The sequence below is a fragment of the Mustela erminea genome, chromosome 1, assembly GCF_009829155.1.
Source record: "Mustela erminea isolate mMusErm1 chromosome 1, mMusErm1.Pri, whole genome shotgun sequence".
Lineage (NCBI taxonomy): Eukaryota > Metazoa > Chordata > Mammalia > Carnivora > Mustelidae > Mustela > Mustela erminea.
In genome coordinates, this window is record NC_045614.1 from 38,019,399 (window position 1) to 38,031,916 (window position 12,518).

Below are 12,518 nucleotides of genomic sequence, written 5' to 3' on the forward strand. Positions count from 1 at the left end.
GAAGCCAGAAGTCTGGAATTTTATGAAATTTTTCCGATTTTTAAGAATTTGTAATTAATTCAAATATTTAAAAATTTCACTGTAAGAATCACACTGCACCGGACTGGCAAAGGTTAACCCAATGTGTGAACCCCAAGGTCACCAGTTTGTAAATTTGGCCGGGTCCATTACCTTCATCTTACACTGAGAAAACTGAGACCCTGGTATGTTAACTGACCCAGGAGGTCCCACAGACAGCGAGGGACGGCGATAAGCCTTGAATCACAGTCGCCAAGACTGTTTACACTAAAAACCTATGAGAATACAGAGCCAAGTGACCTGCCAGCCCTTATTCATAAGGGTTAAAACTGTGATGAGTCCAACATTTTTTTTTAAAAGCCATAATGATAATCCCCATCACAAGCCAAGAGTTGTGATTTATTTTTGTTAAGTTTATTGAAGTGTAATTTATATACAATACAGTGTACCTATTCTAAATGTATGGTGGAGTTTTGGCAAATGAAAACACCACCAGGATCCAGGTGCAGGCCATTTCCATCTCCCCAAAAAGCTTCCTCCTGCCCCAGGGAGCCCCAGGGAACCAGCAATCTGCTTTCTGTCACTATAGATTAAATTTGCCTTTCTTCGATTTCATGTAAGGAGAGCCATTTCATGTGTACCCTTTCGTGTCTGTTTTATTTCACTTGACATAACATTTCTGAGATTCATCCATGTTACTGAGTTCATTCCTTTGTAATGCTGAGGAATAGTCCATTATACGAATAAACCACAATTTTGTTTATCTGATCTCCTGTGATGAAAATTTGGTTGTTCCCTGTTTTGGGATCATATGAAGAAAGCTACTAGGAATATTCGTGTGCAGGTCTTTCTGTGGACATATGTCTTCATTCCTCTTGCGTAGATAACCTAAGAGTGAAATTGCTGGGTTGTATGGTAATCGCATGTTTAACATTATAAAAAAATATATTTTTAGTATATTTTATAAAATATAAATATATATCACATATTATTTCTATGTATCTATATATATCTCACATTCGAATTGTGAGTTTAGATAGACTCTGTAGCATGGCTGCAATGCAGAAACCTTCTTATCCTTTCTCTGAATTCTCCCATGCTTTCCTCTAAGTTCTCCTTGACAAGTATAAATGAATATTTACTGTGCTACTGAGTTAGAATTTTCTTTCAGCAATGTTTCAGAATCAATGTTTGCAGAAATGGCAAAGAGATCTGAGATCACTCCAATAAAGAGATAGCTAGCAAGGGCCATGGCACAGCCTGTCAGAAAAGGCTTTCCTAGGCTTGTGCCTTCTGACTGGGGCCATTAAGGTCCGTGTCCAGTAGTGTCCTCCATCCTCGTTTTACCTCCAAATAATCTTCTCCACAGTCCTGCCTACCTGTTGCCAAAGCAAGTCCAGCCAGACGCCCGAATTTTGTCTGAGAAAGGCTGTCTTAAAATGGATAAGATCCTGAGGACTGCCAAAGCTGAGATTTACCCCAGTGATCAGAGACATGAAAGGTATGCATGAGTTTTCATGCAGACGTGAATGCTGGTCCCAGAGGTGGAATAACAAGTGTGCTAAGCCCAGCTAGTTCATTAAAACTTTCTTGACTCAACAATTTCTCTGAAGATTACTCTAAAGAAAATATGTGTTTATATAGTACTTATCACCTTTTTTTTTCTTCTTAAAAATGAGATGCTAAAACCTTTAATCCAAAGGGAAGTCTTAAAAGCTTCAGGATGAGTTCACAGAATTGTTTCTCTCCGGGAGTATTTTAGGATGATTGCCATCACCCGGGAGATGCTCCAGAAAAATCCTCCCTAAAACAGTAAACTCCAGATAATACAATAATGTCATCTAATTGGGAAAAAGTCAATACTTGAGTAAAGTCAGAGTTATAAAGATACTTTTTAAAAAAGAAGTGCAGGGTCTTGTTTTTGGTTTATAAAAGCATTTTGATCCTGTCCGGGTGGGGAGAAAGGCAAAGCATAGGTCTTTGTCCCATGGAGACGTTGCCATTCTCAATGTATGGTGCCAATGGCAGGCATTACTAATTGATCACAGTTTCTAAAGGATGGTGTTTTTTGTTTTTTGTTTTTCCTAGAGTTGTTTAGTAATGAAATGTATAATGTGGTTCAGAATTTGCTTTTGATACCAAAATTTATTGGTCTTTCAGAAGCAAGAGATTGCTATAAATATTATAAGTACAATGAAAAGCGGCCTCTATGTGTATGTGCACGCAGCACATACATGTCTTGGAAAGACAGTAGAGTTCTTTTGAATCTCACAGATTTTGATGAGGCAATTCAGATTATAACATTTTGGTGCTTTTGATTGCAAATAAATTATGACTGTTGAAAATAAAACAAGGTTCAGAGTCCTCATAAAATATAGAATAAATATCTGACAGAAACGAGTCCTGATATGTAATTTTTAGTAACATTGTTCATAGTTGATGCACAGTTGGTGAACAACATAGTTGATGAATAGTTAACACCAGTTGGGTGTTACAGGATATGTTTGGGGAATATTTTCTGCAGATAATTACTGTTAAAGTGACTAACTTAGAAGCACTAAGGAATGTTGTAAAATGTATTAGATACTGCTAGTGATTTAATTTTTAAATATAAAGCTCTTACTACTCTTTCTCTGAACTCTGGGTTAGTTCCATTAGAGATTTTTACCAGTTTTACAAAATGAATTATATAAAAAGGGAGAAGAAAATCTATCACCATGCGGAACTACTTTTCTGTGATAACAATGATTTTTGTCTTCGAAAGCTCATTGCAGAAATAAGCTGCCCTTTCTGGGTGATTTAAGTCTGTAGCTGTCATTGATCACTTCCCAACCAAATTCCTATAATTGTCAGAAGTATTGCCTCATTATTCTCACGGATCTTATAATTTTAAAAATGTTAGAATTTTAACTTACAAAAAAGTTGAATTAATAAGTTATTATCTGCTTTGTATTTTGTGTTTCCAAATAGGATTCATGATGATTGCCCTAGAACCGTTTAGCTTGGGTCTAAATTCTAGCTTTGCTATTGGTTAGTTTTGTAACTTTAGGAAAGTTACTTACCCAGGTCCTCATGCCTGAGTCTCCTCTTCTGTAAATTAGGGATAATAATAATACTTACCTCATAGGGTTGGTGCAAGGATTAGGGAAGTTTCTATTTGTGAAGTACTTAAGTGGTGTGTGTGTGTGTGTGTGTGTGTGTGTATAAGTGCTATATGAGGAGCTGGTAAATAAAATAAATTACATTTGAAATAAGGACTGTTTCGCAAAAAAATCCCAAAATTTGTGTCTTATCCTATGAGTGTTTAATTAGATAATAATTACTGAAAATCAGATTATTTATTTATTTATAAAGATTTTATTTATTTATTTGACAGAGAGAGATCACCAGTAGACAGAGAGGCAGGGAGAGAGAGGGGGGGAAGCAGGTTCCCCGCTGAGCGGAGAGCCTGATGTGGGGCTGGATCCCAGGACCCTGGGATCATGACCTGAGCGGAAGGCGGGGGCTTAACCCACTGAGCCACACAGGCACCCTCAGATTATTTATTACTGGTGCAATATGTATTACCTAACCAGTTTTTATTAATATTTTTAGTCAAAATGTATAGATAAAATTACCCATGATCTCACTTGCCCACAATTAATTTTAAAAAATATTCTGATGAGGAACATTTCCAACTTTACAAAAACATTTATACATATATGCTCTTTTTAACAAAAACACGATCATACTTATTTACAATAGTATGACATAGGCTGTATGTGGGCAGGATTTTTGCCAGTTTAATTACTGTTGTATTTCAGTGTGTAGAATAGTACTTGGTATAGAATAAGTGTTCAATAAATATTTGTTTAATGGAAAAAGATTTTTATTGTAATTATAATTGTACTTCATGTATTTGAAGATATTTTAATGGTGTTAAATATTATTCTTCCAATATTCCATATAAAATTTAAAGAGTGATTAACATCCCATCTAATTAATATAAATATTTCTTCATCTACTTTCACAATGTTAGACATTATCACTACTTCTGCTGTCTTGCTATTATAAACAAGTAATGTGATGAAAACTCATAGCAAAATTTGTCTTCACTTATGATTATTTTCTTAGAGTAACACCTAGAAGTGGTTGACCAATGAATTAGATGAAATTTTAAGGCTTATGACTTATTCAGCATGTATTTAGTAAATATTTACCAAATATCTAAGCCGTGCCCTCTACTAGATTCCTATTTGGGAATTCCATGGTGAATTATAGCAGGTATAGTCCCATTGTATCGTATAGTCAAGTGCAGAGGTTGGTAAACTATCATCTGCGAGCTGAACACACCTATTGCCTCCCCCCCAATACAGGAAGTTTTATTGGAACACAGCTACATTTACAAGTTTATGTACTGTCTGTGCTCTCACATTGCAATGGTGGAGTTGAATAGAGACTGTAGGGCCTGCAAAGCTAAAATATCTGGCCAGTTACAGAAAAAGTTGGCCAACCACTGATCCAGTCAATTTTAATGTTGGCATGTTACCCTCCAGAAAGTTTATGTTCTCAACTATAATCCAAGAAAAGTCTTCACATTAACAAGGCAAACATGTCTTCATTTTTGCTGGATTTATTTATTTTTTCTGAAAGAACTCCTTACAGCACAAGTCATCTTCAGTATTTGACATGCCTGAGTCACTACCAAATCTGAAATTAGTCTGATCAGAATTATTGAGATTTACTTTAAATGAGAAATATTGGCTGAGCCAGTATGATTGACTGAGCCCTCAGAAGTTTTATTGGACTTTCCTTATATGCTCATAGGGACCAAGAAGACTTGAATAACTAAAGCCATCCATATCTCACTGCCTAGAAATAAGAGTTAAAAAATGCTGGGATTGTGGAAAGCGATAGTATGTCATTTTACATGTGAAATCCATTTTGTTTATTCTGAAACTAACCTACATTACCTTAATGACTTATGTAAACGGAAATATCAGTTATTTGATTTTTTTTCCCCCTGCACTGGCCTCACACAGGCACGCTAATGATTATTTGTCAAAGTCACACTGTTTGCTTACAAGGTATGAAGGCTTTTTAGACACTATAATGACGGCTCTTGATTCACTTGATAATATTTAGAATAAGCCATAAAAGCCGATCTCTGAACGAACAGACCGCTTTTATTGGCTTTTAGTGCTATTACTGCTGTCATAAGTGGAAAATTGGCCTAATGCAAGCAATACTGCTGTGTCATACTGCAAAACTGCTGCTTGGTTTTATAGTTTATTTCTTCTAATGAAAGTATGGCCAGGTATGGGGATGGTTCTATCACCTCCTGGGCTGCAGGGTCTGCTCCCACCATGGTCTACGGTTCATATGAGGAACAAGGATGGATGCACTTGAAGATGGGTGGGAACTTGGGTAATGTCACAGGCCTGTGCTCATTTGTTATGCAAATTTTTGCTGAGTCCCAGTGTGTGCTAGTTACAAGTGATGAAAGGATGACATAGATCAGATTAAGATGGAACTCAGTTTTAGTAAGAAGATAACTATTGATAGCCTGCTGGCCAGATTTTATTGGCTCCTCAATGTTATAAATTAAAATTTTATTGAAATATTACTTATGTATAATAGAGTTCACAAATCTTGAGCATACAGATTGATTTAATTTTTTGTGTAGGCCCAGGTAACCACTACCCTTCAAAATGTAGAACACCTTCAGCACCTTAGACAGCTCCTGTCGCCCTCACAACCCCCCACTCCCAGTCAGCACCTTGCCCCAAGAGTAACTACAGTACTGTTCTGACTTCTATCACTCTAGATGACGTTTGCCTCTTCTTCGTATGAATGGGACCATATAATGTGTATTCTTTTATCTTTCACTTCATTTGCTGAGTATCATATCAGTAAGATTCACCCATGTTTTTATAGGTACCAGTGGTTCGTTCTTTTTATTGCTGTGTAGTATTTTCATTGCAGGACTATCCCACAATTTATTTATGTCCTTTATTGTTAGGAGACCTTGAGGCTGTTCCCAGTGAATGGCCATTTCGAATAAAGCTTCTTTGAGCTTTCTTGCACATGTTTTTGTGCAAGGGGCATAACATTCATTTCTGTTGGGTATAAACTTGGGAATTAGAATTGCTGGTTGTACAATGGGATTTTGGTTTTTTTAAGACTTGGGTGGATACTGTTAAGTAGTTTTCCAAAATGTACACTCATCAATAACATATGAGAATTCTAGTTGCTTTGTGCTGTTGCCAGTATCTGGTGTTGTCAGCACTATTGTTTTAATAAATTTAAATGCTTTTATATGTCGCATGTATGGAAACTGAAGAAAAATACACTTGGTTTTGACATATGTTTTCCATGTACACTTGAGCATGTGTGGATAATATAATATGAGGAATGTAATGAGAACACAAATTTTGGAATCACAGGGATTTAGGTTGACATCTCTATCTCTATCAATCAATAAATGTGGTCCTTGGCAAAGTAACTTACGTTACCTTATGCCTCAGATCCCTCTTTCATAAAGCACAACAAAACACCCCAAGTCAAAGGGCTGCCATGAAGACAAATGAAATGACGCAAGTAGCAAATTAGTGTCTTGGCATGTAGGTAGCCATTCAGGACCTCCTGATCTGTTCTCCTATCTCTCAGATTTCATTGACTCTTCTCAATCTAATAATTAAGATCAGAGTTAAATCACATTTACTTCAACTCTGCCTTTACCACTTAGTAGCTAAGTAGTCTCGGATAGCCCACTTAGTTTCACTGAACCTCACTTGCCTTAAAGCCCCTTTTGTGCTGATTGGGGTGATAAAATGAGACAACATATCTGTCTGGCACAGGGTAAAAGTTAAAAACAAAAAAGTCACCCCAGTGGTGTCAAACTATCATATGATATCAGATCCTATCAGATAGGAATCTAACGATCAGATGACTCGATGTCTCGAAGTGTTTATCCATGATGGCTCCTCCCCTTGAGGGATCCTCCTCATCATTACTTCCTGCTCCCCCGCCCGCCTCCACAGCTGGGCTCTTTCTTGTATTTGGAACTCAGCTCAATAATTCTCTTCTTTGCTAAGCTTTCCTTTACTTCGCAGTTGTCCAAAATTTTTACCCTCATAAGTCTCTAGGGCACCTTGTTTGAAATGCAAATTCTTTAGCTCCAGCTGTAGAAATTCTGGTTCATCTGATCTTGGGTGGGTCTTGTGAAATCTTCAGGCCTAAAAAGCTCTTTGAGTGATTGTAGAGCAGGAGGCTCCTCAACCGGCTCCAATACCCTGTATACCCTACATGGCAAGTCCTGGCTTGAAATTGAAGCCCTTCTAGCCAGACACATGACTCAGGAAGATACATCTATCCTTTAGAATCTGGTGTGTTCTCCTATCAAATTCCCAAATGACCACCTGTATCATTCCCACCACCTAAATTTTATGAATCAGATAGTGTTACTTACACGTGCTAATGATTTCTCATTCCTCCTTGACTAAAATCTAAAATCCTCTCTCATACAGCCTCTGAGTCTCTCTGGCTTTCCCTCTTACCGCTCAATCTGGCTCATCCTTCATCTTTGGCCTTGAACATGGCAAGCAGTCTCCTGACTCAGGGACATTGCACTTGGCTCTTCCTCATGCTAGAAATTCTCTCCCTGTGGGTATAAACATGACTCTTGCCTCATTTCATTCTGGTCTCTGCTAGGGTGTGAGCTAATCAGAGAAGCCTTCCTTGACTACACAATTTATAACCTACCTGCTTCTACTACTTAACACTTCTCAGCACCAGGCATTCTGTATACTTGTTTGTTGATTGCCTACTATTCTCTAAACATATGACTGTTTTTTATTCCTTCCACAGAACCTAGAACAGTGGCTGAAAAAATGAGGTGTTAAGTAAGTATTTGTAGAGTGAACAAATCTGCCAAAATTTTCTCACCAGTACAAAACAGGAAATGGGGAAATAAAAGAGAAGTCTTATAACCTTTTGGCATCCAAGATATGCCTGTCACCAAGACTAACTCTGGTAACGAGACAAATGGAGCAGGAGACTAAAGAAGCAGTTGAATATCTCAATCATCAAGGATTTGGGAGCTAGTGCTTAGAAACCTCAGTAAGATTCTCTCCAGCAATGGCTTTGGGGTGGTGAATAATCAAATAATTGGATCTACTTATCCTGGCACTGATATCAGCAGTAGGCGGTCAGGAACACAAGCAGTCCTATGGCAGGAGATGCCTGTGAATCCCAGCTTTATTAGAAGGGAAGACACTGGACCAGATTTGTAGAAACCTTGCAAAATTAGGAGGTACTCTGAGTGATTGCTTTTTGGTTGGTCTGTGTTTTTAATGCACTGTGCCTGGCAGATAGTAAATGCTCAATAATAGTGGAATAAATGGGACCTTGATTTGGCAGTAGCTGAGTCTGAATAGTTACTATTGAGACTGATGGATATCATTATTCCTCCTGGGTACTATGGACATATGCAAAGAACAAGGACTTTGAGGACTAGTCTCAGTCTCTCTTTGTTCCTGTTACCTAATCTGTCTAAGGAACATAATTGGGTCACCCCTTTCCCTCTGTGAGCCTTGCACAGATTAAAGGGATTGGTGTTTGGGTCAGGTTCTCTGTAGCTATTATCATGATAAGGGTCAGGGTTTGGATGTTTGAATTTTAAGGGGGTTGTTATTTAGAGTCCTGATTTCATACAGAGTAAGACAGAGTAAAGAGTATGAGATACTTATTTCTTAAAAAGAAAGAGAAAAGAAGAAGAAGAAAAAAAAGAAGGATCTGAGGAAAATATGGCCAAATGTTAACATCTGTTAAATCTGGGTGGTGAATAAATAATGTATTTTTAAAAGAATGTGTAAAATGTCAAAAATCAAGTAGTTAATATATGTGCTGTTAATAATCTTACAAGATTATTAATCTTAGCTCTGTTTCTGATCCTTGAATATTAGTAAACCCCCCTTAAACAGATGGCCTTTACATAGTCTTTGGGTGGCAGAAATACTGGCTAATGGCTTTTTAACGTCCTGAATAGAACTTGATTTTAAAGCCCAATTAGACTGGTTTTCATGAGTACAACTCTTAAAACTGTAACCTTGTTCTAGTTTAAAGTTCCATGAAAGCAAGGGTCATGTTGTGTTTCATTTATAGTTTTTATCTCGTTAGACAGACATAATGAACATTAATGAGCAGGAAAAGTGACAAGGCCAAGATATTTGTACTTGTTCATTCCTATGATTTTTTTTTTCTGTAATTTTGCCCTAAATTTTCTAGGGAGGTTAGTTCAATTCTAAATTGTAAACTATCAGAATTTGTATTTGACTCTTTATTTATGTTAACCTTTTTGGAAATGAAAACAAAAGCAAAAAAAGCAGTCTTTGAAGAATGACAAACAACAAGAGCAAATGGAATTGGTATAGCTGATCCACATTTTTGAAGTTTTACTGACAGTGTTACAAGGGTTAAACTTAGTCACTATAGTTCTAAACTACTTGTTTCTTACCAAGGAAAATAATATTCTTGAAGTAGTCTTACCTTCCTCTGTAGAAAACATACCCTGGGGTGGGGGGGGGGGGGAAGGAAGGAAGGAAAAAAAAGTATTTTTCACCTATTTTAATGATTAATAACGAGGGTTCTGGACCATAAGGGGTCAGCACCTGACTTTCCCACTTACCACATATTGATCTTGGGCAAATTACTTCTATTTTTCTAGAGCTCATTTGCCTTATTTGTAAAATGGGGGAAATTCTAATAGTCATCTCGTGTGGTTTTTGAGAGAATTCAATGAATTCAAATGTGTATGTGCTTAGGACAATGGCAGACAAATTGTAAGCATATGATATGTGTGCACTATTATTTTTGTTAGGACTGATAAATCAAGTTACTAATTTTTCCATGCAGAACTCTTATCTCCCTTCCCTGGACTGGCCCACAATCCTGAACTGGCTGTGTCTGGCACATGTCACAGTATATAATGCTTTTCCTGTTTCTTTGCCCTGATCTGCCAATATACACAGAGATTCTCCTGAAAAGGGACACTATTCTTAGCACAGAGCAAGGACATGAGTGGACCCAAAGGGCAATTCTTTGGCAAATGTGCTGACATTCTTCCCTCTGATGCTCAAGACAATGTTGCTCCCCTTGTCCCACTCAGAAGCCTCTTCAACACAGCATTCTAGGAGATTAGGACCAAAGAGTTCAAGATACAAAATATTTGTTACCCACAGAATACTTGCTCATCAAATGAGAAACGTAAATTTCCTTTGTCTGTTTATTATTTTTTAAATTTAAAAGCAATTTTGAGAGTAGTATTAGGCTTATGAAACAATTGAGAGGGAGGTTCAGAGATTTCCTAAACCCCCAGCCTCCACGCATGCATGGCCTCTTCCGTTATAAACATCACTTCCATTATAAACCAGATGGTGCTTTTTTTTTTTTTTTTAAACTAAAGATGAACCTAACTTCGTTCCAAGATGAGTAGTTTGCATCTGCAGATCTTGTCGTTGACTTCCTGGCAAAATTTAGGGGTATAATACTTTCTGTTTTCCCATTCTCCATCTCTTACTTAAATTTGTCCCATGGTTTATTTTTAATTATGAGTCATTCCTTTGTTGAGCTCTATCTATTAAATATGAGACATGATGGTTTTAAGATGAATAAATGATCTCTTTCCCCAAGAAGGTAAACAATAATATTATTAATTATAAATGTAATTATAATTAATATTATTAAGTACTAAGCTATAACTGTATGACTAATTTTGTGTGTATTAATCTCCCTGTTATATTGGCAGCTCTGTGGCCCCCTTAGGACATGGGACAAATATCCCCATCTCTCTAAATACAAGCTTCTTTTTACAAAATGAAGATACTAGTACCTATCTCACAGTACCTATCTCATAGAGTTGTTGTAAGAATTAAATGAGAATATACACCCAGTGATTTTCTCTTATAATATCGATATCAATTGTATTTAATCAATTATTTGTAATATGTAATATCTGCTTAACTCGACTGGGGCCTCTGAGTGTTATTATGCGTGCCTTGTTCCCCTTGATAGCTGTTGTCAGCCACTATGTCTGATACATAGTGAACTCAATTACTGTTAATCACTATTAAGTGAATCTGGAAGTAATTGCAAAGATGGGATTCAAGCTATGTGTATGTCTGGCTCCTTTAGTTTGAGAGACACTGTGAGAAGAAAGTTTACAAACTTGTTTTGTAAATTTTATTATGTAGGAGTACTTTGTATCTGCTATACATTTTAATGTATTTTTTATGTAGGAGTGTCTTGTATTTGTATCATTTTTTCTTTTTTTGAGCAATAGCCCTTATATGCCACCTAATGACTTGACAAAAAATAAAATTCATTTCTGTTATGACATCTATGAAATATTAACTTTAAGGATACACAGATGTTTAAAACTATATATTTGATGATATATATCCATATAGCTATCTATTATCTATTACCTATTATCTATCTATCTATCTATCTATTATCTATTATCTATTATCTATCTATCTGTCTATCTACCATCTATTATCTATCTATTATCTATTATCTATCTATTATCTATCTATCTATTATCTATCTATCTGTCTATCTACCATTTGTTGATGAAAGGAAGGATTCCCTTCCTTTTCATGATTACACAATGGAATTGTACAAAAATTATTTAAAAAATAGCAGTTTTGTTCAGATTTATTTTAGGGGGAAGATGGCAGAGGGAGAGGGAGAGAGAGAATCTTAAGTAGGCTCCACAGAGCCTGATCTGATGACCTGAGCCAAAGTCAAGAGTCCATGATGCTTAACCTACTGAGCCATCTGCCTCTCAGATTTTTCCTTAAATGGCTAAATTATCCTCATGGTTATATTTCCTACATAAGCAACTTTTTCAAAATGAGCTTGGTATATTTATGACTTAAAAGTTTTTGATAAGAGAAACCATGTATCATCGATTACTAAAAATTGAAGTGATTATCTCAGAAGACAGAAGACTGTGTTGGTCATGTAATCTCGGGCCTTTGATTTGTGTTGTTTGACAGGAAATCAGTAGCATATTATATAGTGGAAGGGGCAAAAGTTTAGTGTTACCCAACCCAGCTCCCTGCCCCTGCTTTTCAGATTCTGGGAAGAGTACTGCTTGTTTGCTCTCCTTTAGTGCAGGTGTCCTTAACAAATTTTTTGCACCATGGAAGCCTGACGAAGCCTATGGACCCCTTCTTAGAATAATGTTTTAAATGCATGAAATAAAATACATAGAAAACCAATTACATACAGCTAGCAAAATATTTGAAATTTTTTTGAAAGAGCAATCTATGTACGTATTTATCAATAAGTTAAATAAGACTTAGAAATTGAATACAAATAATAGGTAAGAGTAAACAGTACTGATACTAGTACAACATTGTATGTTAACTCTACTGGAATTAAAATAAAATTAAAATAAGAAAGAAGAAAGAATATTTTGAGATATCAGTGACAATTATAGTGTGATATGAAAA

General features: G+C 36.3%; 1 protein-coding gene across 1 annotated transcript in view; it reads right to left on the reverse strand.

The window, feature by feature from the left end:
* The window catches only part of MDFIC2 (MyoD family inhibitor domain containing 2), a 104,122-nt gene that overhangs the window by 72,944 nt on the left and 18,660 nt on the right, over positions 1-12,518 (reverse strand). The gene's annotated exons all lie outside the window — the stretch shown is intronic.